This window comes from Equus caballus, unplaced genomic scaffold (genome assembly GCF_041296265.1).
Source record: "Equus caballus isolate H_3958 breed thoroughbred unplaced genomic scaffold, TB-T2T haplotype2-0000440, whole genome shotgun sequence".
NCBI lineage: Eukaryota > Metazoa > Chordata > Mammalia > Perissodactyla > Equidae > Equus > Equus caballus.
Genome location: NW_027222395.1, coordinates 3180636 through 3206610, shown reverse-complemented (window position 1 = coordinate 3206610; position 25975 = coordinate 3180636). Strand labels below are relative to the sequence as shown.

General features: G+C 39.8%; 1 long non-coding RNA gene across 2 annotated transcripts in view; it reads left to right on the top strand.

Moving 5' to 3' along the window:
• Window positions 1-3932: 3932 nt before the first annotated feature.
• Window positions 3933-25975, top strand: part of LOC138923043 (uncharacterized) — a 29097-nt gene continuing 7054 nt past the window's right edge. The window contains exons 1-6 of one of the 2 annotated variants that reach the window (XR_011436146.1): window positions 3933-4166; window positions 20622-20768; window positions 20845-20912; window positions 21029-21250; window positions 22792-22958; window positions 24166-24467. This is a non-coding gene — a long non-coding RNA (uncharacterized lncRNA). Of the gene's footprint in view, window positions 4167-20621; window positions 20769-20844; window positions 20913-21028; window positions 21251-22791; window positions 22959-24165; window positions 24468-25975 lie in introns of those variants that run through there. The other variant, XR_011436147.1, reaches the window with a different exon arrangement.

The window sequence follows — 25975 nt, the reverse complement described above, 5'->3', positions numbered from 1 at the left end:
TGGCAGCCATACCACCATTTCTTGTAACAAAAGGGGTTGGGAGAACTTTGATGTTGCCATGACAGTTGGATGTGATGCAGAATCCAGAGATGACTGTCACTGTCTGTTCTCTGAACAGACACATCACTTGTCATTTTAGACCTGCTGTCAGTGTGACATGTACCTGGCCTGGCCTCAGGCTGAGTGTAACATCCCACAGAGCCTCCTGGTACCCCATGGATGGGAGCCTCTGCTTCCACGAAGAGGGAGGAGATGGTCATGGTTTATAAATGGAGGCTACCATCTCCTACCAAGTGCCCCAACAAAATCTGGGATGTGGGTGAGCCCACACATGAGCTCATTGTGTGACTTTTACAGTTGCCCTGAGACAGAAAGAAGGATCAGAGCTCAGGGTCTGCTGTTGATGAACCAAAGTTAAACATCAGGTCAATGGAAGCAGCTCTGAAGCTTCTCTGAGACCTGCAGCTGCTGCTAAGGGCAGAGCAGGCACTGGATTTCAGATCACCAGAGACTGCCTTCCTGTTGGAGGACATCTGGATCTTGGGTGAGAGGAAACAAAGCTGAGACACAAGGGGGTGGCAAAGCGGATCTAACACACACATCAGTGAGTGTCCACCGTGCCTGCTGTGTGGGAATAAATGGCTCCTGAAAGAGTGTAGTTTGACAAATGTGCTCCACACAGCCTCACAGTTCACAAGCATCTGGGTGCCTTGTCAGGCCCTAAAGCAGGCCTAGTATATTCTGTTGTAGGTCCCGATTTGCAGAGGAAGGACCTTCACAGAGTGGCCTGCAGAGATCCAGGGTTTTCTAAGAAAATTTAGGTGAGACACTTTTTCTCAGGCATGGTGTCCACCACCACCTTGTCTTCTCTCTGCCACCTGCACTTTGTCAACAAGGAAACTTAGCTAATGAATTTTAAATAGCCTTTTAAACTCCCCCATCCTTTCTCCTTGTGAAATGCGGTATTAATTTTTAGACCTGAAAACCCCTGTAAGCAGATTTGTTTTACGAGTCATCTGTGGTAAAGATTTGACACTGTGAAGTCAGGGGGACTTGAACTGTGAAATATTGATCTGGTTTCCATGACCCTTGGAGCACTGTGCCTGATGCACATGGAGAAGTGAGTAGATGTTTGATTAATTCAGGGAAAGTCATAACTATCGATCTGACCATGGTCAAGACTGCAGGTTCAATTGCTAAATCTCCAAGCTCATCAGAGGAATACACAACATCACCTCCTAGGATTTTAAGGCTGATTCCAAACCTAACCATCATGCAAAGAGAAAGGAGGATAGAGGCCTTTCAGAGGTTGATCATAGCAGAATGTATTGCAAGAAAGGCAAAATGCTGAAGCACAGGAAAATAAAGAAGAATGAAAGAATGGGAGGACATGGTAATAAAACCCTAAAATGCGCATTTTTCTTAAATTCTTTATAGCATAATACTTTGGATATAAAAGAAAACAATCGGGACTAGAATCCCCAGATTATTTCAAAATGGTAAATAATGTGGAGTCAAATCATGCAGAAGTGATTCTGTAGCTCAGGGGATATAGTGGCAATTACCCAATCTTGGTTGTGAAAGATATTTGTTTACAATATACCTGGTTTTAGACACTTAGAATAACCAGAGGAAGAAAAAGCCTGGAATGTACACATTTCAACCACAAGAGAAACAGAAACACATGGAACAACACCAAGGAGAAACAAGACCTTGGTCAAGTCACCTCAAGAGGAAAAAGAGAAGCAAAGAGAAGGGACAAACAGACCTAGCAAATGGAACAAGTGTTTGATTAGGAATTAGGACCAAGAAACTGACTGAAGGGACATGGGAACGTTACCCAGGAAATTGAAAGTTAAATTCTTTCTGTTGTTGTTGCTGTTGAGGAAGATTGGCCCTGGGCTAACACCCGGGCCAATCTTCCTCTGTTTTTCATGTGTGCCGCTGCCACAACATGGCTTGATGACTGGTGTGTAGGTGTGTAGGTCTGCACCTGGGATTCAAACCCATGAACCCTGAGCTGCCAAAGCTGAGCATGTGAACTCAACCACTATGCCACCGGGTTGCCCCTTAAATTGTTTTTAAAGAAAAATAAAATAGACACACTTTCACTAAGAAGTGGCACAAAGGATTAATATTTAGATGTTCAAAAAATCTTTGTATTTCAATAAGAAACACACAAGCATTCCAAGAGGAAATTGAATAAAGTATATTTTTGTGTAACTCAGAGTAAAGGGAATAGAAATGTCCAATTAACGTGTGAAGGGGCTCAGCCTCACTAATCAATTTATAAACAATGATAAAAGAGATATAGTTTCTCATTTCATATTAAAACATCACAAATGTATAGGAAATGCATGTGCTCATATTTTTTGACTGGACTATGGATTGTTTTAAACTGTTTTGGAAGACAACTGGTGATATTGGTCAAAATCTGAAGTGGCCTTTTTCATTATCCACCAAAATACGGGCCAGCCTGTGAACTCCCGAGGAAGTCTGTGATGTCCTCCACATTTGTAAAACCTCAGAAAGGCAGGATGCACAGGGATCAGGGCAGTCTTAGACCACAGTGACCTCCAGCTGTATCTACACATGAAATTTAAGAAATGATCCTTAACAAATACAACTTGAAAATGCAGCCAGATATGCACCTCATCGACTGTGACCCCTCCTCGTGCAGGTAGAACATCCTTAAACAGGCACCAGCTGTGATGTCTGGAACATGTCTGAGCAAGTTTCATGGCCCTTGAGAAGAAGACTGAGTGGGTCCTCAGCAGGGAGTGGGGATGGCAGACTGGAGGCTGGGAATGTGCCGGGCAGACCCAGGCTGATGTCACACACTCAACACCAGAAGGAGACTGTGTCAAGAGTCTTCACTGAGGAAACAACAGAGCCCAGGGCTCTGTCTTGCATTTTTTCAAACGCAGCTAACCTGGGGGCATCACACCACATGTGTGCTCTCCATCAGCTTTTCTTAGGAAACAAGAAGAATTGTGGTGGAGGAAGCTCTCTGAACCTCTGCTTCTCGCCTCTGGCACACCCTCTCTGCCCCTCCCAGTGATCAAGTGGCCTCAGCTGGGTAGGGCCTCAAATGCAGGCTCATCTCTCTCTGTCGAACAGAGTGGACACATTGTCTGCAGAGGACACTCACTGTCCAGCAAGTCCGTCAGCCTCAGGATATGCTGGGTAATGCATCTGTAGTAGTCAGGCCTTTCAACCTTGACCCCGTGACCCTGGGCTGCAGGTACACAATGGGGGTTGTCGGAGGGCCCCAAGGAGGGAACCTGGTGTCAGCTCACATGAGTGCAATGGTCTGTGGGGCAGCAAGATGCTGGGTAGAAGTCTTGCAGAGCCCGTGGTGGCCAAGGCTCTGCAGCAGCTGTGGGCAGCTGTTCCTGGTGTTTTGAGTCTCTGTACTGACACCAGGGAGGGAAACTGAGTCACGGTGGGGCCCAGAGCAGAGGAGGGCCAGGGAGGGTGGCCCCGAGGACAGCAAGGGAAGGATTTTGGAGGACTCCCTGGGCCTCGGTGGCCTCACATTAACACCTGGATTGTGGAGTTGTCTGCTTTACACGGAAATCCTACTGCCTTCTTAGAACTTTCCAGAACCCTCTGAAAGCATCAGATGGCCCCTCCACCAGAGTACTTTCTCTGGAGATGCCTTGATCCTACGTTATCCCCATTTCTGGTTCAGTCCCAGGACCTTCACACTGACCATGACCTCAGGCTCAGAATGAACAATAAACTATTTTTAGAAGTTGCAGATTTTTTAAATAAAAAATAGCATATGCTTATTGCAAGAAAACTGGAAAAATTTTTAAAAATCAACATAATCCTCCCATTACCCACTAGACACATTTTTCCGTGTCTCCCAGAATTTTCTACATTTAATAAACATTCATAAATACACATAGACATAGACTTATGTTTAGATAAATACATATTCAAATTTTCTTAATTGAAATATTGATTTTCCTGATCTTACTTTTATCAATTAGGAACAGTCTGAAAAGCTTTTATAATTGATGATTTTTTACTTCAATTCAAGTATTTTAGAGCATGAAGCAGCCATAGACTCCATCAGCAGCCCCAGTGAGTCCCACCACTGGCCCAGACCTACAGGACGGTGAACAGGACCTCCCGTGCCCAGAACCACCTGTGTTCAGGTAAGTGGTTGGGAAACTTGCCCAGGTGCTGATGATGATTTATTAAAAAGAAGTTAAAGTTGAAAACAAGTGTTTCATTTCATGTCCAGTAAAAACTAATTGAGAATCTATATATGAAGCTTTACTTCCTAAAGATGCCAACACTTTTATTTAATTTTTACTTTTTACTAAATTTGCCCCAACTATAATACACGAGATTATCTTTTTAATATTCTCAAATGAAACTGTAAATACTGAGTATTAATAGATCTTTTATCACTATCATTAAACACCAATGAATATAACTTCAAATTAATTACCTATTAACTCTTAATTATTTCATTTCTAGAGAAATTAACATAGTTTCAAATTAAGCTGATAGTACTCAGGAGGAACTCAAATTGTATTATTTTGTAAAATCTAGTTTTTGTGAATTGAGGCCTTCCAAATTTTTCATTTTTTACTTATCTAGTCTTGCAGAAATGCACATATATGGCTAAATAAATTAGATGAAACTAAAAGAAGTCAAGTTGTTTAATAAGTTTTTGCAACTACAGAGGTAATTTATACTTGAAAGAATAAAGAATTCAATATACAAATGCACATTTTTGAAGGATGTCAAAGTTCATTTACAAAGCTTGTGCAAAGCTTATGGCAATTCTTCAATCTATATTACAATTGGACAAGGTCTAAAGCAAAAATTTGAAACTGGAAACTTGCTGATCAGGTGTGAGCTTGTGGAAAGTGGCCTCCTGAGAACTGGATAGAACTGGCTTGCGTCTCCTCCAGCCCGTCCTGGGTCAGCCTTGCAGCCTGAGGGTAGCTGCTCTGTGAATCACATGTTTTCTTTTCACACGTTCATCAGCATCAGGATAATAAAGGTCCAGTTCTTGTCCACAGATGTGCAGTGGGGACCGTCACTGCAGCAAAAACCTGGAAAACTGAAATGCACGAGAAATTTCCAGTCTTGCAGCTCCATTTCACCACCAGTGGCCATCTCTGCAGGTGTTGACCCTGGTTTTATTAACCTCCTTCTGTATCCTCTGGTTAATGAATGAAAAGGGAGTCCACAATCAACCCATTAAAGATGAAGCATAATGGGATTTGGGCATGAATCACAGATGCAGAGGAAGGACACACTTCCTCCTTTCCACAAGGCAGGTGCATCATGCCGTGCTTCCTACAGCTCTCTCTGTGGCTAGCAGATGCTGGGGAGATGCCAATGGGCTCATCTTTTACACAAGAAAAGGGATCACTACCACTTTGTGCCCCTAGGTATCCAGGTTGGAAGAGCTTCACATTTTATTTTCTTTTTCTGACTCACCCAGGTTATTCTACTTATGGTAGAAAGTCTGAACATAATTTGAAAAAAGAAATATTTGATGGTTTTCAGAGCTACTTTGGCAGCAAGAGCCTCTAGGTCAGCACCTAGGGAGGAGAGCAGCCAAGCCATGGGCCTGGAGATGGATCCACATTTGCCTTTTGGTAGCAGCTAGTTCTGAAAGGACCATCTGAGAAGCCTTCTTGTGAGTTTGGCAGGGGGCGTCCATCAGAGGGAAGGTCTTGAGAGCACCTGAAGCTTTCATGGGGACCCTGACATCCTACAAGTAATTGTCCCAGAAATAAGCCAGTTCCAATAGGGGTGGGACCATTAAGTCACACCATCAGAATACCTTGTTGGTTTAATATTTGCCTACCACAGGCAAGGAAACCCTGGGGGAAGACGAGACTTTCCTGGAGCCTCACATTTTTCCTTACGTTTTCACCACAGTGCCCTGCACTCATCAAAAATAACCAGGTGAACAAAGAAAAAGAATTGTACAAAAACAAAGACAAGAAAAAAAAGCTAGAGTAGATCTAGATATTACATTTACAAGTCGTTATAAGACACTGGTTTTAAAATAATTACAACTTATTTGTTCAAGGAATTAACTTTTTTGAGAATTTTGTCAGACAATTTTGGAAACTATGAAAAATAATTTGGAAACTATGAAAAATTCTAAGAGAATTTAGAACAAAATATATTAACTGGAAATAGGAACATGATAGGTGGATTGTAAAACAAATTCTGTGCATCTGAAGAGATAATTAGTGAACAGGAAAACAGAGCAGAAGGAAATACTGAGACTGATGCATGAGAAACCCAAGGATGGGTGGTGATGGAAAGAGCCTCCCACACATAGGGCATGAGGGAATATCAGGGGTGGTGTAACTGGATCCCCAGAAAAAGGAGAGAGAGGAAACAGGCCACATGTCAGAAGAAGCCTTGAATGTTCTCAAACAAGAAAAAAAAACACCAAGTGAATGATTTCAGAAGCATTAAGAACATGACACAGGATGGATCCAAAGAAAGGCCCATCAACTACCTCAGTGCTTTGAAACACAAAGATAAATCTTAAAGCATGATGAGAGCAGAGACAATTCGTGTCAAAGAACAGAAGTTGACGACCCCCAACTTCTTACCAAGTAGAATGAAGCGCAGAAGAAAATGTACACAAAAGTGCTGACACTGGGAACTGCCAACCTGGACTACTGTCTCCACGCAGATAACTAAGAGAATTTGTCACCTGAGTACCAACAACAAAAGGCAGATGTTGACCACAGGTGGCAGCTCAGTGTTGCCAGTAGAGCACAGACTGAAGGAAAAGATAAATATGAGGGCACATCTAAATACCTATTGAAAGTATAAAGCAATATGGTAATGCTTTGGGGGTTTATGCTCATATGAAATTTAAAAAGACATCAATAATAACACCAATGGCAGGAAAAATAAAGGGGCTTCTAAGGTCCACACATTGTCCATGAAGGGGTCCAAGGAAAATGATATGGACTTTATAAAACAAGAGAGCATGCTATAAAGGCTGCATAAACAGTGAAAGAATATTAATCAGATGCTCATGAGGGAGGGGGGAGGAAGAGAATCATTATGGATGAATAAACCCAAAGAAGGCAACAAGGAAGCACAGAACAGGCAGAATAAAGAGCAAACAGTGGCAAACAGTGATAATGGTGCCTAGATGTCCAATATCAGTGATTTTGTGACATGTAAATGGAATAAATACTCCATTAGAAGGCAAAGTTTCTTAGAATAAAAATAAAATCAAAATATGCGCTCTTAGGTTGATCTTAAAGTATCCGTACAAGTTGAAAGGATAATGTATACGTTGTATAAGTAATGCTAAAAAGAAAACTCGAGTAGTACACCAATTTCAGACAACGCTGGCTGACGGGAGAAAAATTCGATGGGAACAAGGACATTGCGGAGTGATAAATGGGCCACTCCACCAGCAGGATGTAAGGATCCTAAACTTGTGTGCAGAGAACTGGGGAGAGATTCTTGGGAAGTGGCCCAGGACAGGTATTTGTACCTGTGCTATTAGTTAAATAGTCTAATTTAACAAAACATTAGTGATGGTTCCTATCACATGGCTTTACATTCTCAGTCGCCACTATCAAGTGTTAGGGATCTAACATCTTGTATTTTAACTGGGTCCTATTTACATGTGTTCTGGAAATTACTACATGTTTATTTACCCTTGGGAAACTGGCCATCAGTAGATGGTAAAAACTCTGTCCCCAGAGACCTTATTGGTGGTGGCAGGGGTATGTCTACACTTTTAGATAAGGCAGAACGTGACTGACATGTTTACACAACATAAGAATGGTCTTTGGTTCATCTAAAGACACTCACAAACACTGTCTGTATAGGTAAATTTGGTTAAATCATCTTGAAGCCCTTAATTTAGAGAAGCTAACAAGCGAAACATTTGTTCTCCTCTCCAGGTTAAGAGCACACAATTTTCAAGAGTGACTAATTTGTACTTACTATCATGGTTAATGTTTCCCTTCTCCTCATTCTCCCTTAAATGATCATTTCCTTGCAAACTTTGATTTACTTAAAAACAAAATTCTTTAGAGATGGACATGACATTTGAATTGAAACTATGGAAGGATGTTAATGCAATAGCCCAACATATTTTTGTTGAGCAATTAATAATTTCATTAATTGACCAAGTAAACAAATAGTTCTTTGAAGAAAATAGCAATCACAAAAGTTTTTTTTTATAATTTGTTTTATAAACATTGCTGTAATATCAAAGGTAATAATATTAATATCAGGCAGTGAGTAAGCTCATTTCCAGTGTTTAAATATAACAAATGGTTGACAATTATTTATTTATGCTGTTTTCATTGATTCAAGAATCAGTATTTTAAAATAATCTTTATTTACCATTCATTAGGAAAATGTGCAGCACTATCTGTGCAGATGTTACAGAAGAGACTAAGAATATCAATATTAAATAAAAAATAACATAGAGATTAGTTGAAATATATAAAGAGAATGTTTCACTATCGTATACACAGTTAAAGTGGACGACTTTAGAGGTATATCTATAGGACTGGATTCCTTCTTTTCCAATTGTATGTAAAGATGGTTCAGTCTCACTAACCGAACTTTCTGAATATTGCTCAATGTCTGCTAGTTTGCCATTCCTGATATACTTGAATTATTAATAAAACCCCACATTAGCTAACATATTAACCATTTCAAATAAGACACATGTGTGATGGTCAAATATATCAGGTATACTGAACAAGGCTAAATAATGAGTTAAAAAAGATAACAGCTTTAAATTTGTATTCTTTGTGGGGCTGGCCCAGTGGCACAGTAGTTAAGTTCACACGTTCTGTTTTGACGGCTCGGGGTTCACTGGTTTGAATCCTGGGTGCAGACCCAACGTCGCTTTGCAAGCCGTGTAGTGGTATGCGCCCCACATATAAAAGTAGAGGAAGATGTGCAAGGGTGTAAGTTCAGGGCCAGTCTTCCTCAGCAAAAAGAGGAGGATTGGCAGCAGATGTTGGCTCAGGACTAATCTTCCTCAAAAAAATAAAAATTGTGTTCTTTGATTTCTGCCAACTATCATTTGATGTCCAAAGGATAATTGAAATTAAATTGTTCTATTATAGATCCAAAATAAAGGATTCACAGTACCTGTGTTTATTGGCATCAGCTTTAGATAACTCAATACATTCATCACTTACAGGATATTAATAAAGAGGACACATAGCCTCTAGTATTTAAAGACGAAGGATTTATACATAAAGGTATATACCCAAACTAAAAATAAAGTGCTGGATTATGGGTTATTCTTATAAATAGTGGCTTGATCATTCTGTCAAGATTGAGCATTAAAGCAGTTAAATATATTGTATGTAAATAGATTAATATGCAATAAATAGTTCCTTAGTAAATAATCAGTGACTGATATTTAAAACAAATTTGTCACAAATGTAGTAATATTAAATATCACTGTATTTATTAAATATTGCTCACCCATATTTATTTGTCACCTATATTAATAATCTAGCTATCAGCCTTTGCTAAAATTTCTCAATATGTATAGAAAATAGTTTTTACCTTAACGTTTATATAGCTTTTTTACTCATAATTTATAAGAAATATAATTTACTCTCACTTGAATATTAGTCTGCTCCCTTGCCAATGTAAAAAATGATGTTACTTCTTATGAATCAAATGCTGTCTAACCACACTATGACTAGCAGTTTTGTGTTGTGGCACTGAGCAAATTGAGGAATACAAAATAAATCAATTAATCTTACTTTTTGTTCTAGCATCCTTATTTTTTTCAATCCCTTTCGCATTTTTATACCAAACAATAAACACACATGTACCATTTTACTTAGAGTAGTATAGTTATAGAGAGGTGATGAGAGATAGATAGGTAGATAGAGCTATAAATATAAATATAAATATATGAGTATCTGTAATAATTTAAGTACATGCAAATATGAATGTTTAACTTTAGGAAGTAGATTTAGAATTCAATGATATAACTAAGTTTACTTCAACGTTTCCCAAAGGTTTTATAAATAACACTTGGATAACATTTTTAAGGCGTAATATGATTTTGAAAGTAAATTATAATTTGTAATCCCGCAACTAAAACAATTATTTTCAATTTTTAAGAGATGCATATTTTCTTTTTTTAAAACAATTGGCAGCATAATATAAAGTAAGTAACCCACCTATCTTATGAGTCTTTCATTTCTAGTTAATGTTTTATTTGTAATTCCATAATATTTTTCACTTGTAAATTTTCCAATAGGGATTTGTCATATCTTACATCTGAGGTGGTTTGAGATTAGACTCACTCCAAAAATTTTATAGTAAAAACTTTTCAAAAATGTGTCAGCCATATTTATGTGTTCGTTTGTTTTAAAGAACACCTGGGTTTATTCAGAAATAACTTTTCTAAAATTTGCAGTAGCGGTCTTCATTTCTAACTAAGAATCAAGTGGTCTTATCTATGTTTGTTTACTTCCAGTACATGACTGTGGTTTAAACTCCATAATTAAAATTTCCTTATAAGAAAATTGTCTTGTCTTATAAATTCCTTATAAGACTTGTACATTAAGAAAAAACAAATTAAAAAAGAAAATTTCAAAATTATAATTTCATCACATAAAGGGAAGAGTCTATTTATCTAGTTCAATCAACACAAACCAGCTAGTGCAAACTTTACTAAGTTATTTTGGAGATACCAAACAAGTAGGTAGTTTAGTATGAAAAAAGATAAGGTGTCTCAAGTGTTAAGACACCTTCTGATTTTTAATACCACGTCTTATCTTTCCATCTAATATTTGGAGAAAGAGATAAGTATTACAGATTTCTCTCTTCTAATTTATTTTAAGACAAATTACTTTCTGGACTCTCTATTTGTTTGTATTTTTATGTAATGAGATGTTTCCTCACTGGAATCAGACACCAAAAAAAGCAATATTGCTTTCTTTCACTAAAACCCCAGTGCCTGGTATAGCTTATGGGTGATTAACTTTTGATGACAATCAGACCAAATGAATTATGATTTGAAAAACTACCATTGGGTATGGTCGTATAATAATGGTAAAAACAATTATGTTCACGCATTAGAAAAAATGAAATCAAACACCAACTTAAAGATTAAGAAGTGAAAAGATCATTTGTTAGGGAGACGTAGAGGTGAATAATAAATCAGTTGTGCTTAGCAGGTAAAACTCAGTTTGTTGTCTTCTGGGAGGTAAATTTTTGAGTGTAAACATTTATTTGAAAGATTAAATAAGACTTTAGCACGTACCAGTCACATGTTGGAGAAAGGTAATTTATGACAGAAACAGTGTAGCCAATTTTTTTTTCCAGGTAATTTTATTGGGATTATAGTGATTTGTAACTGTGCAACTTCAGGTGTACCTTGTTGTTTATCAATTCCTGAATACTCTCCATCATACTCACGCCCAGTAGTCCAGTTTTTCTCCATCACCACACATATGTGTCCCTTTATCCCTTTCGTCCACCCCCCAACCCCCTTCTACTCTGGTAACCACTAATCTATTCTCTTTATCCATGTATTTCTTATCTTCTACATACTCGTGAAATCATGCAGTGTTTGTCTTTCTCTGTCTGGCTTATTTCCCTTAACATCATACCCTCAAATTCCATCAATGTTGTTGCAAATAGGATGATTTTGTCTTTTTTATGGCTGAGTAGTATACCAGTGTATATATATACCACATTTTCTTTATCCATTCATCTATAGATGGGAAGTTGTGTTGCTTTCACACCTTAGCTATTGTGAATAATGCTTCAATGAATATAGTAGTGTATAAGTCTCTTTGGATCTTTGATTTCCAGTTCTTTGGATAAATACCCAGTAGTAGGATAGATGGATCATATGCTATTTCTATTTTTAATTTTTTGAGAAATCTCCATACTGTTTTCCATAGTAGCTGCACCAGTTTGCATTCCCACCAGCAGTGTATGCAACGTTCCCCTTTCTCCACATGCTCTACAACATTTGCTGTTTTTTACCTTGGTAATTTTAGCCACTCTGATCAGTGGAATGTGATATCTCATTGTAGTTTTGATTTGCATTTCCCTAATAATTAGTGATGTTGAGCATCATTTCATGTGTCTGTTGGCCATCTATCTATCTTCCTTGAAAAAATGTCTGTTCATATCCTCTCTCCATTTTTTGATTGGGTTGTTTGGGGGTTTTTTTTGTTGAGTTGCATGACTTCTTTATATATTTTGGAGATCAACCCCTTGTCTGATAAATTATTTGCAAATATTTTCTCTCAGTTGATGGGTTGTCTTTCCATTTTGTTCCTGATTTTCTTTGCTTTGAAGAAGCTTTTTAGTCTGATGTAGTCCCATTTGTTAACCTCTTCTTTTGTTTCCCTTGGCTGAGTAGACATGGTATTTGAAAAGATGAGTCTGAGACAAATGTCAAAGACTGTTTTGCCTATATTTTATTCTAGGAGTTTTATGGTTTCAGGTCTTACATTCAAACCTTTAATACATTTAGAATTAATTTTTGTGTATGGTGCAAGATAATGGTCTACTTTCATTCTTTTGCATGTAGCTGTCCAGTTTTCCCAAAACCATTTATTGAAGAGACTTTATTATCTCCATTGTATGTTCTTGGCTCATTTGTCAAAGATTAATTGTCCATAGATGTGCGATTTTATTTCTGGGTTTCCCATTCTTATCCATTGATCTGTTTGTTTGTTTTGAATACTACAGCTTTGTAGTATGTTTTGAAGTCAGGGGTTGTGATGCCTCCAGCTATTTTCTTTTTTCTCAGGATTGCTTTGGCTATTTGGAGTCTTCTGTTGTTCCCTATAAATTTTTGGATTTTTTTGTACTATTTCTGTGAAGAATGTCAATGGGATTTTGATTGGGATTGCATTGAATCTGTAGGTTGCTTTAGGTAGTATGGACATTTAACTATGTTTATTCTTTTGACCCATGAACATGGCATATCTTTCCATTTCTTTATATCTTCTATAATTTCTTCCAATAATGTCTTATAGTTTTCACTGTACAGGTCTTTTACCTCTTTGATTAAGTTTATTCATAGGTCTTTTATTCTTTTTGTTGTAATTTTCAATGGGATTGTATTCTTGATTTCTCTTTCTGCTAGTTCACTGTTAATGTATAGGAATGCAACTGATTTTTTAAAATTGATTTTGTACCTTGCAACTTTGCTGTAGTTATTTATAATAGTTTTCTGGTGGATATTTTAGGGTTTTCTATATATAGGATAATATAATCTGCAAATAACAAAAGTTTCACTTTTTCCTTTCCAATCTGGATTCTTTTTATTTATTTTTCTTGCCTAATTGCTCTGGCCAATACTTCCGGTAGTATGTTGAATAAGAGTGGCAAGAGTGGCACCTTGTCTTGTTCCTGTTCTCAGAGCGATGGCTTTCAGTTTTTCACCATTAAGGATTATGTTGGCTGTGGGTTTATCATATATGGCCTTTATTATGTTGTACTTTCCTCCTATACTCATTTTATTGATAGTTTTTTAATCATAAATGGATGTTGGATCTTGTCAAATGCTTTCTGTGAATTTATTGCAATGATCATGTGATTCTTATTCCTCATTTTGTTAATGTGGTGTATTACATTGATTGATTTGGAGATGTTGAACCATCCTAGCAGCCCTGGAATAAATCCCACTTGATCATGGTGTACGATCCTTGTTATTTATTGCTGTATTGGGTTTGCCAATATTTTGTTGAGGATTTTTGCATTTATGTTCATCAGCAATATTGGCCTGTAGTTCTCCTTCTTTGTGTTGCCATTGTCTGCTTTTGGTATCAGGGCGATTTTGGCCTCGTAGAATGTGTTAGGAAGCATTCCATCTTCTTCAATTTTTTTCAATAGTTTGAGAGGGAGAGATACGAACCTTCTTTGAATGTTTGGTAGAATTCTCCAGAGAAGTCATCTGGCCCTGGACTCCTGTTTTGTGGGAAGTTTTCAATTACTGCTTCAACCTCTGTACTTGTGATCGGTTTACTCAGATACCCTATTTCTTCTTGATTCAGTTTTGGGAGTGTGTATGAGTGTAGGAATTCATCCATTTCTTTTACATTATCGAACTTGTGGGCATATACTTTTTCATAGTATCCTCTTATAATCCTTTGTATTTCTACAATATCTGTTGTAGTTTCCCCTCTTTAATTTCATATTTTATTTATTTGGCCTTCTCTCTTTTTGTTTGGTGTGTCTGGCTAAGAGTTTGTCAATTTTGTTTATCTTCTCAAAGAACCATCTCAGTTTCAGTCATCATTTCTATCCTTTTTTTTGGTCTCTATTTCATTTTTTCTGCTCTGATTTTTATTATTTCCCTACTTTTTCTGACTTTGACCTTCATCTATTCTTCTTTTTCTAGCTCTGTTAGGCGCATTTTAGATTACTTATTTGAGATTTTTCTTGTTTGTTGTGGTGGGCCTGTACTGGTATGAATTTCCCTCTTATGACTGCATTTATTGCATCCCATAAGAGTTAGTATGTTGTATTTTCATTTTTGTTTGCCTCTAATCATTTTGTAATTTCCCCTTTGACTTATTCAGTGATCCAATAGTTGTTAAATAGCATATTGTTTAGTCTCCAGATATTTCTGACTTTCTCACTTTTGTTCGTATGGTTGATGTCCAGCTTCATAGTACTGTGATTGGAAAAGATGGTTAGCATGATTTCAATCTCCTTAAATTTACTGAGGCTTGCCCTTTGTCCAAGCATATACTCTATCTTTGATAATGTTCCATGTGTACTTGAGATGAATGTGTATTCTGCTGTTTGAGGATGGGATGTTCTCTCTCTATATATCTATTAAGCCTATCTGCTCAAGTGTTTCATTGAAATCCACTATTTCCTTGTCGACCTTCTGTCTGGATGGTCTATCTATTGATGTAAGTGGGGTGTTGATGGCCCCCACTATGATCGTGTTGCTGTGAATTTCTCCCTTAAGGTCTGTTCATCATTGCTTTATGTACTTTGGCATCTCGGTGTTAAGTGCATATATATTAATGTGTTATGTCCTCTTAGCAGAAAATCCCTTTTATCATTGTCTCCTGCCCCTCTTTGTCTCTCCTTGTCTTTTTTATCTTGAAGTCTGCTTTGTCTGATATAAGTATGGCAACACTTGCTTCCTTTTATTTGCTGTTTGCTTGGAGTATTGTCTTCCATTCCTTTTCGCTAAGCCTGTGTTTGTCTTTAGAGCTGAGATGTGTTTCCTGGAGTCAGCATATTGTTGGGTCTTCTTTTTTAATCCACTAAGCTGCTCTGTGTCTTTTGATCGGAGAATTCCATCCATTGACATTTAGAGTTATTATTGATATTTGAAAGCTTAATGCTTTCATTTTATCTCTTGTTTTCCAGCTGTTCTATGTTTCCACTGTTTTCATTCCCTTGTACGTCTGACTGCCATTTCACTTTGGAGGTTTTCTTTGGTGGTTTTGCAGATTTTCTTTTTATTTATGAATTGTGGCTCTGCTCTGATTTTTTGTTTAGTCGTTACTGTTACATTTGCTTAAAAGATCTCATAGATGAGATTCTCTATTTTCTCACAGCCTCTTTTCTCCATTAGCCTAAGTAGGTTCCATCCCTTTCCTCCAGCCTATCCTGTTTTTCACACACTATTGTTTCTTAGTTAGTAAGTTCTTTCTTGCATTGAGTGGAAGTGTACTTTCTTACTTCTCCTACCCATCCTGTCTTTTGGAGACACAAGTAGAGTCTGGATCCCAGTTCCATGGAACATCCTTAGAAAAATGGGAAGATGGTCAAGTATTCTCAGACTTTTTGAGTTGAAGCATCTCCAGTTCATCAGCCATCCCTTAAAAAACATGGTTTCATGTCAGGTCACCACATTGGTAGTTTCTTTTGTTTCAATTAATTTTTAAACAGTAGGATTTGGAAGGGAATGCACTACTCTAGGCATGGCTTGATTAGCAAAAGATAGATTCCCATGTCTCATATTAGAGCACTTTTCTGCTATCAGTATAGGTAAGAATATTCCCTTTCTTCTTGTACATACTGTATATGATTATGAACTCTATCCTTTTGATGACCACATCATACAGTGATGACTACATCATACATTGAGTTAAAGAAAAAAGAAAACCATTAGATCTGTCTAACTATACATTCATCCTGTTTTTATGCATTAGTTTTGGGGCTAACCCTGGGAAGTTATGTTTATCCTGTTAGGTTTCTTTTGATTGGGTTACTACAATCCTAATTTTGGTTGACTCTAAGGCTTCTAGCTTAAAAAAATGAGTAGATGATTATGCCATCAACTGAGATCAAAAATACAGGAGAAACGTGTGTGTGTACATGCATGCATGCATTAAAGGAGGACTTGGGATGGAAGCCTGAGGAATCCCAATGTTAAGAGGCAGCTGGGAGAAAGGAGGCAACAGAAGACACCAAGAAGGGGTGGGCCATAGTGTGTTATGAAAAGGAGAGGAGTATCTTGGAAGGTGGACTGACTGTGTATTCAGGATATGGTAGACACCTGAATACATAATGAAAAGGACATGATCTCTGCCTCTGCTCCTGTTTTGATTTGCTCCATGGTTCAGCTCTTCATTTAATGGCACTACCTAGTCCATCGTGCCTGAAAACTTGCAGTCATCTTTTATTTGTCCTTCATAATCTCGCATATATTGGGTTAACCACGTTTTACTGACAAAACATAGTTTTGAATTATAGCATACTTACTGGGAAAAGCACACAAATCTTTAGTATCTAGCTCAATGACTTTCTTTAACAATGTAAATACACTATAATAGCCACCCCCTAGATCAAGACATTCACTATTCTGGCTCTCCAGAAGCCTCTATCATGCCCCTTTGCAGAAATTACTCCCACCCAAGGTAACCACTACTCTGACTTCTATCTCTGTAGCTTAGTTTTTCCAGTTTTTGAATTCATGTAAATAGAATTATACTCTATGTACTCCTTTCTACCAGGCTCCTTTTATTAAACATCCTGTCTGAGATTAATCCATGTTGTTGCAGGTAATTTGTTGGCTTTTATATAGCTCTGTAGATATGATTATTTATTATTGCATAACACATTAGTTTTGGTTATTGATAACTGTGTAACATGGAACTCCAAATTAGTGGAGTGAAACAGTAAACATTTTATTAGTCAGATTCCGTGGGTTAGAAATTTATGAGGGAGACATTTCCCTGTTCTCTTATGGTTAGGGTCTAGAATCATTTAGAGGCTCTTTCACTCACATGAAGGTACCTTGGCTGGGATGTCTTGAAGACCAAAATCCTCTGGGATCGTTCACAAGGGCACCTACATTTCTTGTTTTGAAAAGTGGCTGTTTTATTTTTCCAATGGTACATCTCAAGTGCAATTTCAATGGAGATGGAAACTTCTACTTGAAAGTTGTTCTCCTTCTTTGCTACTTTTGGGTCCCAAGTGACTTGATCAAATAGTGTTCAGATATTGCTGATACAAAGGCTGTACTGGGGTTGGTGATCATATATGACCAGAGGAAACTTAATGTAGGTATCTACAAGCAGAGATTCCTTTGAGGAAGGGAGGAGGTTTAGGAAATGCTTGGTGAGCATAGTCTGTCTGGTGTTGGATAAAATCACAAGAATTTGGGGATGAACTCCTGCCTCCTCATCCTGGCCCCTGGTCTTGAGATACCAAGTATAAATGGACATGGTGTGTGTCAGGGCTTGTGTTGGTGGTCTATTTTCTCAGTGCATATGGTTCATCTTCTGTTTGGGAATTAAGTCTTATCACCTGATCGCCAGCATAGCAGTTGCTATGAAGGTGGCTGTGCCCTGGTTGCAGATTCTCCATGAGGAGATTCTCCGTGAGGTCTTAGCTCTTCACAGCTTGTTGGCTGGGTTCCCTGAGCAAGCTTCCTGAGAGTGGCACATCCTTGGGAGTCACATAACTCCACTTCCACAGAACAACACTTCTATTCTGTTGATTGAAGTAGATAAACACCTGCTTAGATTCAAGAGGAAGGAACCTAAACCTCACATATTTATGGCATGTGTCTCCAAGAATTTGTGGCCAATTTTTAAAACCACCATGAAGTAGATACCAGAATTGATTTATCCATTCTATTGTAGATCGATATTTGAGTGCTTTCTACTATGGAGGAATAAGGAGAATGATGCTCTAATCATTCTTGCTCCTTTCTCTTGGTTCACATGTTTGCATTTTAGTTGACTGCATATCTAAGAGTACAATTGCTGGTCACCTTGTATGTATATTTCTGCTTCACTAGATAGATCCTGCCAAACAGTTTTCCAAAGTGGTTGTACAAATTCATAGTCTTACCAGCAATGTGTGAGAATTCCACTTGCTCTGCAGCCTCACCTCCTCTTGCTGCCATAGTTCAACTTTTAATACCTGGTTTTAACCCTTCTGTGGTTGTGTATGAGATCTCAGTGTGGTTGTATTGCCCTTTCCCTGATAACTAGTGTTGAGCACCTTTACATAGGCTTGTTAGACTTACATATGCTTGTTAGACATTGGGACACGCTGTGTTGTGATGTGCCTATTCAAGTCTTTTGCCCATTTTTAACAAATTGGGTTGTTTCCCTTTTTTCTTATTGTAATGATGAAGTTTGTATGTATTCTGCATGTGAATCCTGTTTTGACTACTAGAATTGGAAACATCTCTTCCCATCCTGCAACTTGCCAATTGCCTCTTGTAATGTGTCTTTTCACGAACTGCAATTCTAAATTTTAATGAATTCCAGTTTACCAATCTTTTTTTTTTTTAGAGAGAGAGTGTTTGTGTGTGTATGTGTGTGGGGGTCTTCTTTAAGAAGTTTTTGTTACCCTGTCATCCTGAAGATGTTTTCTTATGTTGTCTTCTCGATGCTTTATTATTTTACCTTTCACCTTTAGGTGAAAGTGTCCAGGAATTGAGTTTTGTGTGTTGTGAGGGTAGGGGTCAAAGTTTCTTCTATATCCATAAGCTTATCTCTATGAGTAATAACAGGCAGCATTGGGACAGGGGGACACAAGCCTGGGAGTTAGGGGTCATGTATTCTCAGGCTTAACCAACAGTTAAAGCACCCTCTGAACTTGGGCATGTTATTTTCCCAGTTCTCCCTCCTCTCAGACTCCTTCCTTCCTCCCTTCCTTCCTTCCTCCCTTTCTCGCTCCCTCCATCCATTCTTTCCTTCCTTCCTTCCATCTAGCCATCCAACCATCTGTCCAGATATCAATGTATCCAACTGTCCTTCTGCGTGTTCACCTGTTTATCCTTCTCCTCTCCTTCCATACTCTTTCCTCCCATAGCTCCAACTTCTCTTCCTTGTCTTTATTCTTCCTGCTTTCCCTTTGACCCTCCATTTGTCCACTCTTCCTCTGTCCATCCAAGTATCCTTTCTGTCTGTGCCTCTACCTATCTCTTTTTTCCATCTCTCTCTTCAACCACACTCACTCTCTTAGGTTCATCTCATTCACAGTCTTGCTCTTCCCTCTACTCAGACAATCACTCCTTCTGTCACTCATGTTTATGGCTCACCTGTGAATGATTGTCCTGGAACAGCCACTAGTGGAACACAGAGGAGCCTGGGGGGCTTCTTCACTCTGTGTGGAGCCCTGGCCCCCCACCCTTGATGACAGTTGTTTCCACAGCTTCTGAGCCTGGCACCATGTTCCTGCCTACTTCCTCATGACCAGACCCACCACAAGCCACCACAAGTATATGGGGCCCCTCTTCCTTCCTAAGAGAAGCCCTCTAGCCCCACACATCCACCAGTCAATTATTACTTGGGAGCTGGGAAGCCAAGGTATGGAATTCTGGTTTTAGGGCCGTCCTACTGATCACAAATATTATACCAATAATTCAATCTGATGCCAGTCTTGAGCCCCTAGTCTTGTCAAATTAAGAAACAAATATAACATAAGGGGGGATGCTTTGAGGAGAGGCACCTGGCAACATTTGAAGGGGATGGACTTTCTGCAGAAAGTTTTGCCTAATTTGGATCTTTAATAATGAGTAAGAGTTACCGAGGAAAATAAGGTATGGCAAGTGTTCCTGGCAGAGGGAATTCCATGAGGAAAGGCCCAGTATCCAAAAACAGCATAGTGTATGGAAGAATTGATAGGAATTTGGTTTGCCTGAAGCACAAAGCCAAACTCAGAGTGAATGAATCAATGAGGCTGAAGAGTCAGCAGGAGCCAGATTTGGAAGGGCCTTGAGTTCCAGGTCAAGAAACGTGAACTTAATTCTGAAGACCTTAGAGAGCATGGGTGTTACTAGAGCAGGAGTGCTCCTAGTGAGATTTTCATTTCAAAAATTTTTTCTAATGTTCAAGGCAGAGAACATCCTTTAGACAGAGCATCCAATGAGTCTGTTAAGGTGTTGTTTCTGGTGAGAAAAGACAAGACAGGGCTGGGACATGGATGGAGAGAAGAAATGTAATGAGGACCATTCTGCAAGTGGAATTGGTGTTACTAGGAAGTGAGGGAGAAGGATCTGAGCAGAAATGCTGGCTTCAACATGGATGACCACATCAGTGGGTGGTGGTACCACTGGGAGAGAGGATAAATGATTATAATGAATGTGGGCCTCTGATCTGGCCGCAGGCCAGCTCTCAGTGATGGCCATATCTCCCCCCCACTTACTGCAGCTGAGGCACGACCTGAAGACCCTCACCCTCAACTTCAGCATCTCCAACCTCCAGTATTCAACAGACATGAGCAAGGGCTCAGGCACGTTCAACTCCACTGGGAGAGTCCTGCAGCACCTGATGAGACCCTGGTGCCTGCAGCTCCTGGTAAGATGAGCCCCGGCCAGCCACTCCCCAAGTACTGTCTCTCCTGCTCATCCTCCTCCTCCTCCTTTCTCCACAGCTTTGATCCTTGTTCAAGAAGAGTAGCCTGGTCCCCTTGTACATGGATTTTGGACTGATTTACCTCAGGTAATTTTCTTTTCATAGAATTTGCCAGTCATGACCACTTTTGGTGACCACCCCAATTTTCAATCTTCACACTGACTGCCAATTTGCTCCTCCTTCACTCTGGCCCCCATTATCAGAGGTTTCAGGACATCTCTGTACAGTCCCCCTCTCCCTGGGCCTCAGGAGGTTGGGGCAGCCACTGGTGTAGATTCTGTCTGCACCTACCACGCTCACTCCATGGCTCATGACAGAGGCCACGTGTGACCAAGAGCAGCATTCCTGGGAGCTGAAACAGCTGACCCACCATGTCACCCCAAGGGACCTCTACCACCTGATCAGTGACAGCCTTTTTGTCAGTGGTAAGTGTTCATGCAGAGCTTAGAATTACAATGATCATTACTTATACTGTTCTATTTTATTTCCTCTTTAACAATCAGCCCAAGTTCTGGTTGGGGGACACCTTCCTCAAACCTCCAAAGGGAGACTCTCTCTTGTTATTTTAGATCTGATTCATATACTATGTGTTTGCATTTCTTAGGGTTTTCTCTATAAATTATCAAGTCATCTGCAAAAGGAAATAATTTTACATATTCCTTTCGAATTTAGATGCCTTTTTAAAATTTGTCTTGCCTAAGTGCCCTCATTAGAACCTCTAGTTCAAGGTGAATAACACATGAAACGAGGGCCAAGAACATTGTTTCATCCCTGGTCTTAGGGGGAAATTATCAGTCTTTCACCACCGACTGTGATATTACCTGTCGGTTTTCAAGGATTTTACTTATTAGATTGATAAAGTTCCTTTCTGTTCCTAATGTGTTGAGTGTTATTTGTTTTTCTTTTTTAATTATTAAGGATGTTGCATTTTGTGAAATTCTCTTTTGTATGTCTGTATCATGGTCAAGTGGCATTTTTCCTTTATTCTATTAATATGGCCAGTTACATGAATCAATTTTCCAGATAGGAAGCCACACTTTCAGCTAGAGGTGAGAGACTGAGACTTTCTCTAGTCTTTCCTGGGCATGCACAGAGCCCTGCACACTTGTGGCCTTCTAGATCCTCACCAATACATTGGAGCTTTTCAGAGCCCTCATACACATGTCATTCTCCTAATTTTTCTTTTCAGTTTTTTGCTCACCTCTCACTTGCCTCAACTAGTATAGCTCGCTCAGGTAGCTACAATAGCAAATAATTACCACTGATTGTTCTGGTAAGCATGCTAGGGGAGGTTCTCCTCACTGAGCAAGCTCTGAGTCAACTCAAGAGAAGCCCCTAAAATTGGACATTTACAAGGAGCTGACAGGTAGGTCAGATGGTGAAATTCAATGGGGATGGGTCTTTGTGAACTCCAAACTCATTATGCCTTCTAGGCTGCTGGTTTTTACATCTACCATGGTTCTGAGACTGATGGTTTTCCAAGTTACTAAGGCTATGATCAGAGTAGGATGGGAACAGCACAAATTTTAATGCCACTGAGATTATTCCCTTTACCAAGATTCCACTGTCTTTCTTAACTAGACACTCCTCAGATTGTTGCAAGCATTTGGTTAACTTCTAGACTTCTGAAAAAGTTGATTTTTACCATTTTCACCAGTGTCCTCATTGTTTGCATGGATTTTCAGAAGTCCTTACTCCAACATTTCAGAAATGTTCTCCCTGTGGCTATTTATAAATTAATTACGTTAAATTACATGACATGAGAAATTTAGTTCTTCGCTCACACACATTAGCCACATTTTAAGTGCTCAAAAACCACATGGGGCTAATAATGATTCTATTGGATAGTGCGGACACAAATGTTAACATCCTTGCTGAAAGTTCTCTTAAACAGGCCCTAGAAGCAGGGCATCTACAATCAGGGTAGAACTCCAGACAATCTTGTTCACCCCTTGTGCCCTTCCAGCTCTGTCCCCTGCAGTAACCACAATAGGGCGGCCTCCCTGTGTAACGTCTCACCATTGGGACACAGAATGGATAGAGTTGTGATCTGTGAGGAATTCTTGTATCTTGCCCAGAATGGTACCCAGCTGCTGAGCCTTTCCCTGGACAAGAACAGTGTCCTCATGGATGGTAAGACTCCCTCCACATTGGGGTGGAGTGTGGTTTCCAACTTCCACACCTGGGGTCCTTGCTGGGAATCTGGATGCCTGGGGATGGGACAGCATTTGACTTTCTCAGACAGGCAGAAGATGACATAGTCCCCCAGGCTTTGCCCACCATTGAGGGAGAGAAAAGGACTCCCAGTGGGATATAGCAGGCACTTGCCTTCTCTCAGATGGCTCTGTGGCCTCAGGATAGTCACTTCCCCTGTCAGGACACCTGCTACATTATCTCTGCATTGAATACACTTGGTCAGATGATCATTGAGGACCTTCAGCTGTGTGTGAACGAGCCTTGGCAGATGTGACAAGATGGGCCTGTTTTCTTATCCATGGGCTGTATGAAAATAGGTAAGGGCTTGATGGCTCATAGGCTGTATTCTGCCAAGTCCTGCTATAGATCAGAAGGATGCACTAGAACTTTCTGTAATGATGGAAATGTTCTATATCTGTGCTATCCAGTACAAAGCCACATGTGGATACCGAGTAATTGAAGGGTGGCATTGTGACTGGTTTATATCAATACTGTTTTTAATGTTACTAAGGTAACTGACTTTTAATTTTGTTTAATTAAAATTAATTTTTATTTAAAAAGGCACTTGATACTCCATATTGGACAACGCATCACTAAGAAGTTGCCTGGAGAGAGGTTGCACATGCAGTGAGATTTGTAACCCTCCCCAGTGCCCAGTGAGTGCTCTGTGTCCCTAACCTGTGGAGTTGATGGTGTAGCTGGCAATAACAAGAATAGGTGACTGAAATTATAAATGATATGATGTGAACCAGTCCATACTTGGGAGCTGTAATAGAGAAGGTTTCCTAAAGGAAATTCCATTGTAGGTGAATCCTGGCATATGAATATAAAACAACTTGGTAAAGGAGAAGGCAACGAATGTGTTTCTATGCAGAGAAGAAATCATTTGAATGGGAACTTACAAATTTACACAGGTCCCATGGGCTTGCCAACTAATGACGTGTGCTCTGCTCCCCCCCCATCATAAGATGGCTTGGCAGAATTTCAGTCCTCTGTGCCCAGAGGTATAAATTTAATTTAATTTGTTACACTCCTGTAGTGTGATAATGGCCTTGGACTATGTAGCAAAGTGTCCAAATTTTTCAGACATGCAAACTGAAATGGGGTGAAACATCAGGATGTCTACTTGCCTTTAATATTTTAGTGAGGAGTTGGTGTCAAGATAGCAGCATAGGAAGACTCTGAACTCACCTCCTACCATGAAAACAACCAAGCTACAACCATTTTTTGAACAATTACGCCTGAGAGAGAAGTGGAAACTGGATAAAAAGGATCCCCAAAACAGGGGAGAGTTCTGACCAAGGTAGAAGAGGGAGGAACTCCTTCTGGATATAAAAATGTCACCTTCATGAACCATGGAGCTTCACATCTGGGTGAGAAAAACCCTAAGTTACACAGCCTTCCCTGGAGGAGTGGGGGATCTGAACTGGGAAGCATTACTGTGATAAGCACCCATCAGACTCCGTATAACTGAAGTGAGTCTCAGAATATCTGGCTTTGCTGGCTAGTAAATGGAATTGGGAACACCCCTAGGAAAGCTATTGGACATAAGCTGAAAAAGCCCTCTTAAAGGGCCCACACACACATTCACAGGTTTCAGAAAGCAACCTAAAATCAACAGAAAGAAAGGTGCAAAGTCCTTTGATGAAGAAAGACTCACTTGATAAGCTCTGGGTGCATCTCTCTGAGATGTGAGAGCTCTCCAAGGACTGAGAAATTGGTGGGATCCGTTATCATGACCTAGTACAGGAGTGCAGACACAGATGTTGGCTGATGCCATTGGAGTTCTTCCTCTGGCCTGTTAGCCTTGGAGTCTGCCCCACCCATTACAGCAAGTATTTAATCCAACTCAGACAGGGCAGACAGCCCACCCTAGGGACTGGCCCCAACCAACAGCAAGCCCTCAAGCAACCTTTGACTTGCATAGGCTGTGTGCCAGGATCTGCTGCAGGCAGGAAAGTGGCTCTGCCTCTGCAGGGCAGGACGTGTGAGGATCATTGGAGTGGGTTGGGCATTGGGCACAGCATGTGTGGAGCCTCTGCAGTGTGGTGACTGGGTCTGCTCCAGGGAGCAGGGATGTGTTCACAGGCCAGGACTGTACTGACAGTGTGTGTGGACCTGTGGGCCATGGGGCTTATCAGCAACAGAAGACCTGTGCTTTGCAAAAAGTCACATATGGGATCAGCCCCTCCTTCCCAAGCCTGAAACAATTGGGTGCTCTGGTTCCTGGGGCCAGCCCCACTCAGCTGCAAACCTGAGAGAGCTGACAACAGTCTTGCAGGCTGGAATCCTACAGCAATTGTAACCCCTTGAGCCTAGCAACCAGTCACACTGGAGTCCTGTTCACTTAACAGAAAAACTGCAACAGGAATGTGCTCTTAGATATTACAGCCAGTGGTGCTGCCTGTCCCCAAATGCAACAAAGTGACTGAAGTGTCCAGAACAGCAGCACACAGAGCTGAGAATTACAACCAGCCAACCAGGGGGACAGCATGGACTCCTTGGGAACCTGCAGTAAAAGCAACCTTGCAACAAGGGAAGGACACATGTGGCCCACACAGGAGTCACTCCTTGAACATTTGGAACTAGTGATGAGAGGGAAGCACACTGCTGAGCCTCAAAAGGCATGTCCTACATAAAGCCACTTCTCCATGATCAGGAGACATAGCTGACCCACCTAATACATAGATATAAGGACAGAGAAAGTGGCAAAATGAGGAGGCAAAGGAATACATTCCAAGCAAGGGAACAGGAAAAACCCCAGAAAAAGAACTAAATGAAGTGGAAATAAGCAATCTACGTGACAAAGACTTCAAAGAAAAAGTCATAACGATGCTCACTGATGTTGGGATAAGATTTGATGAACCCAGTGAGAACGTCAACCAAGAATTGGAAAATATAAAAAAAAATGAAAGGAAGAATACAGTAGTAGAAATGAAAAATTCACTAGAGGA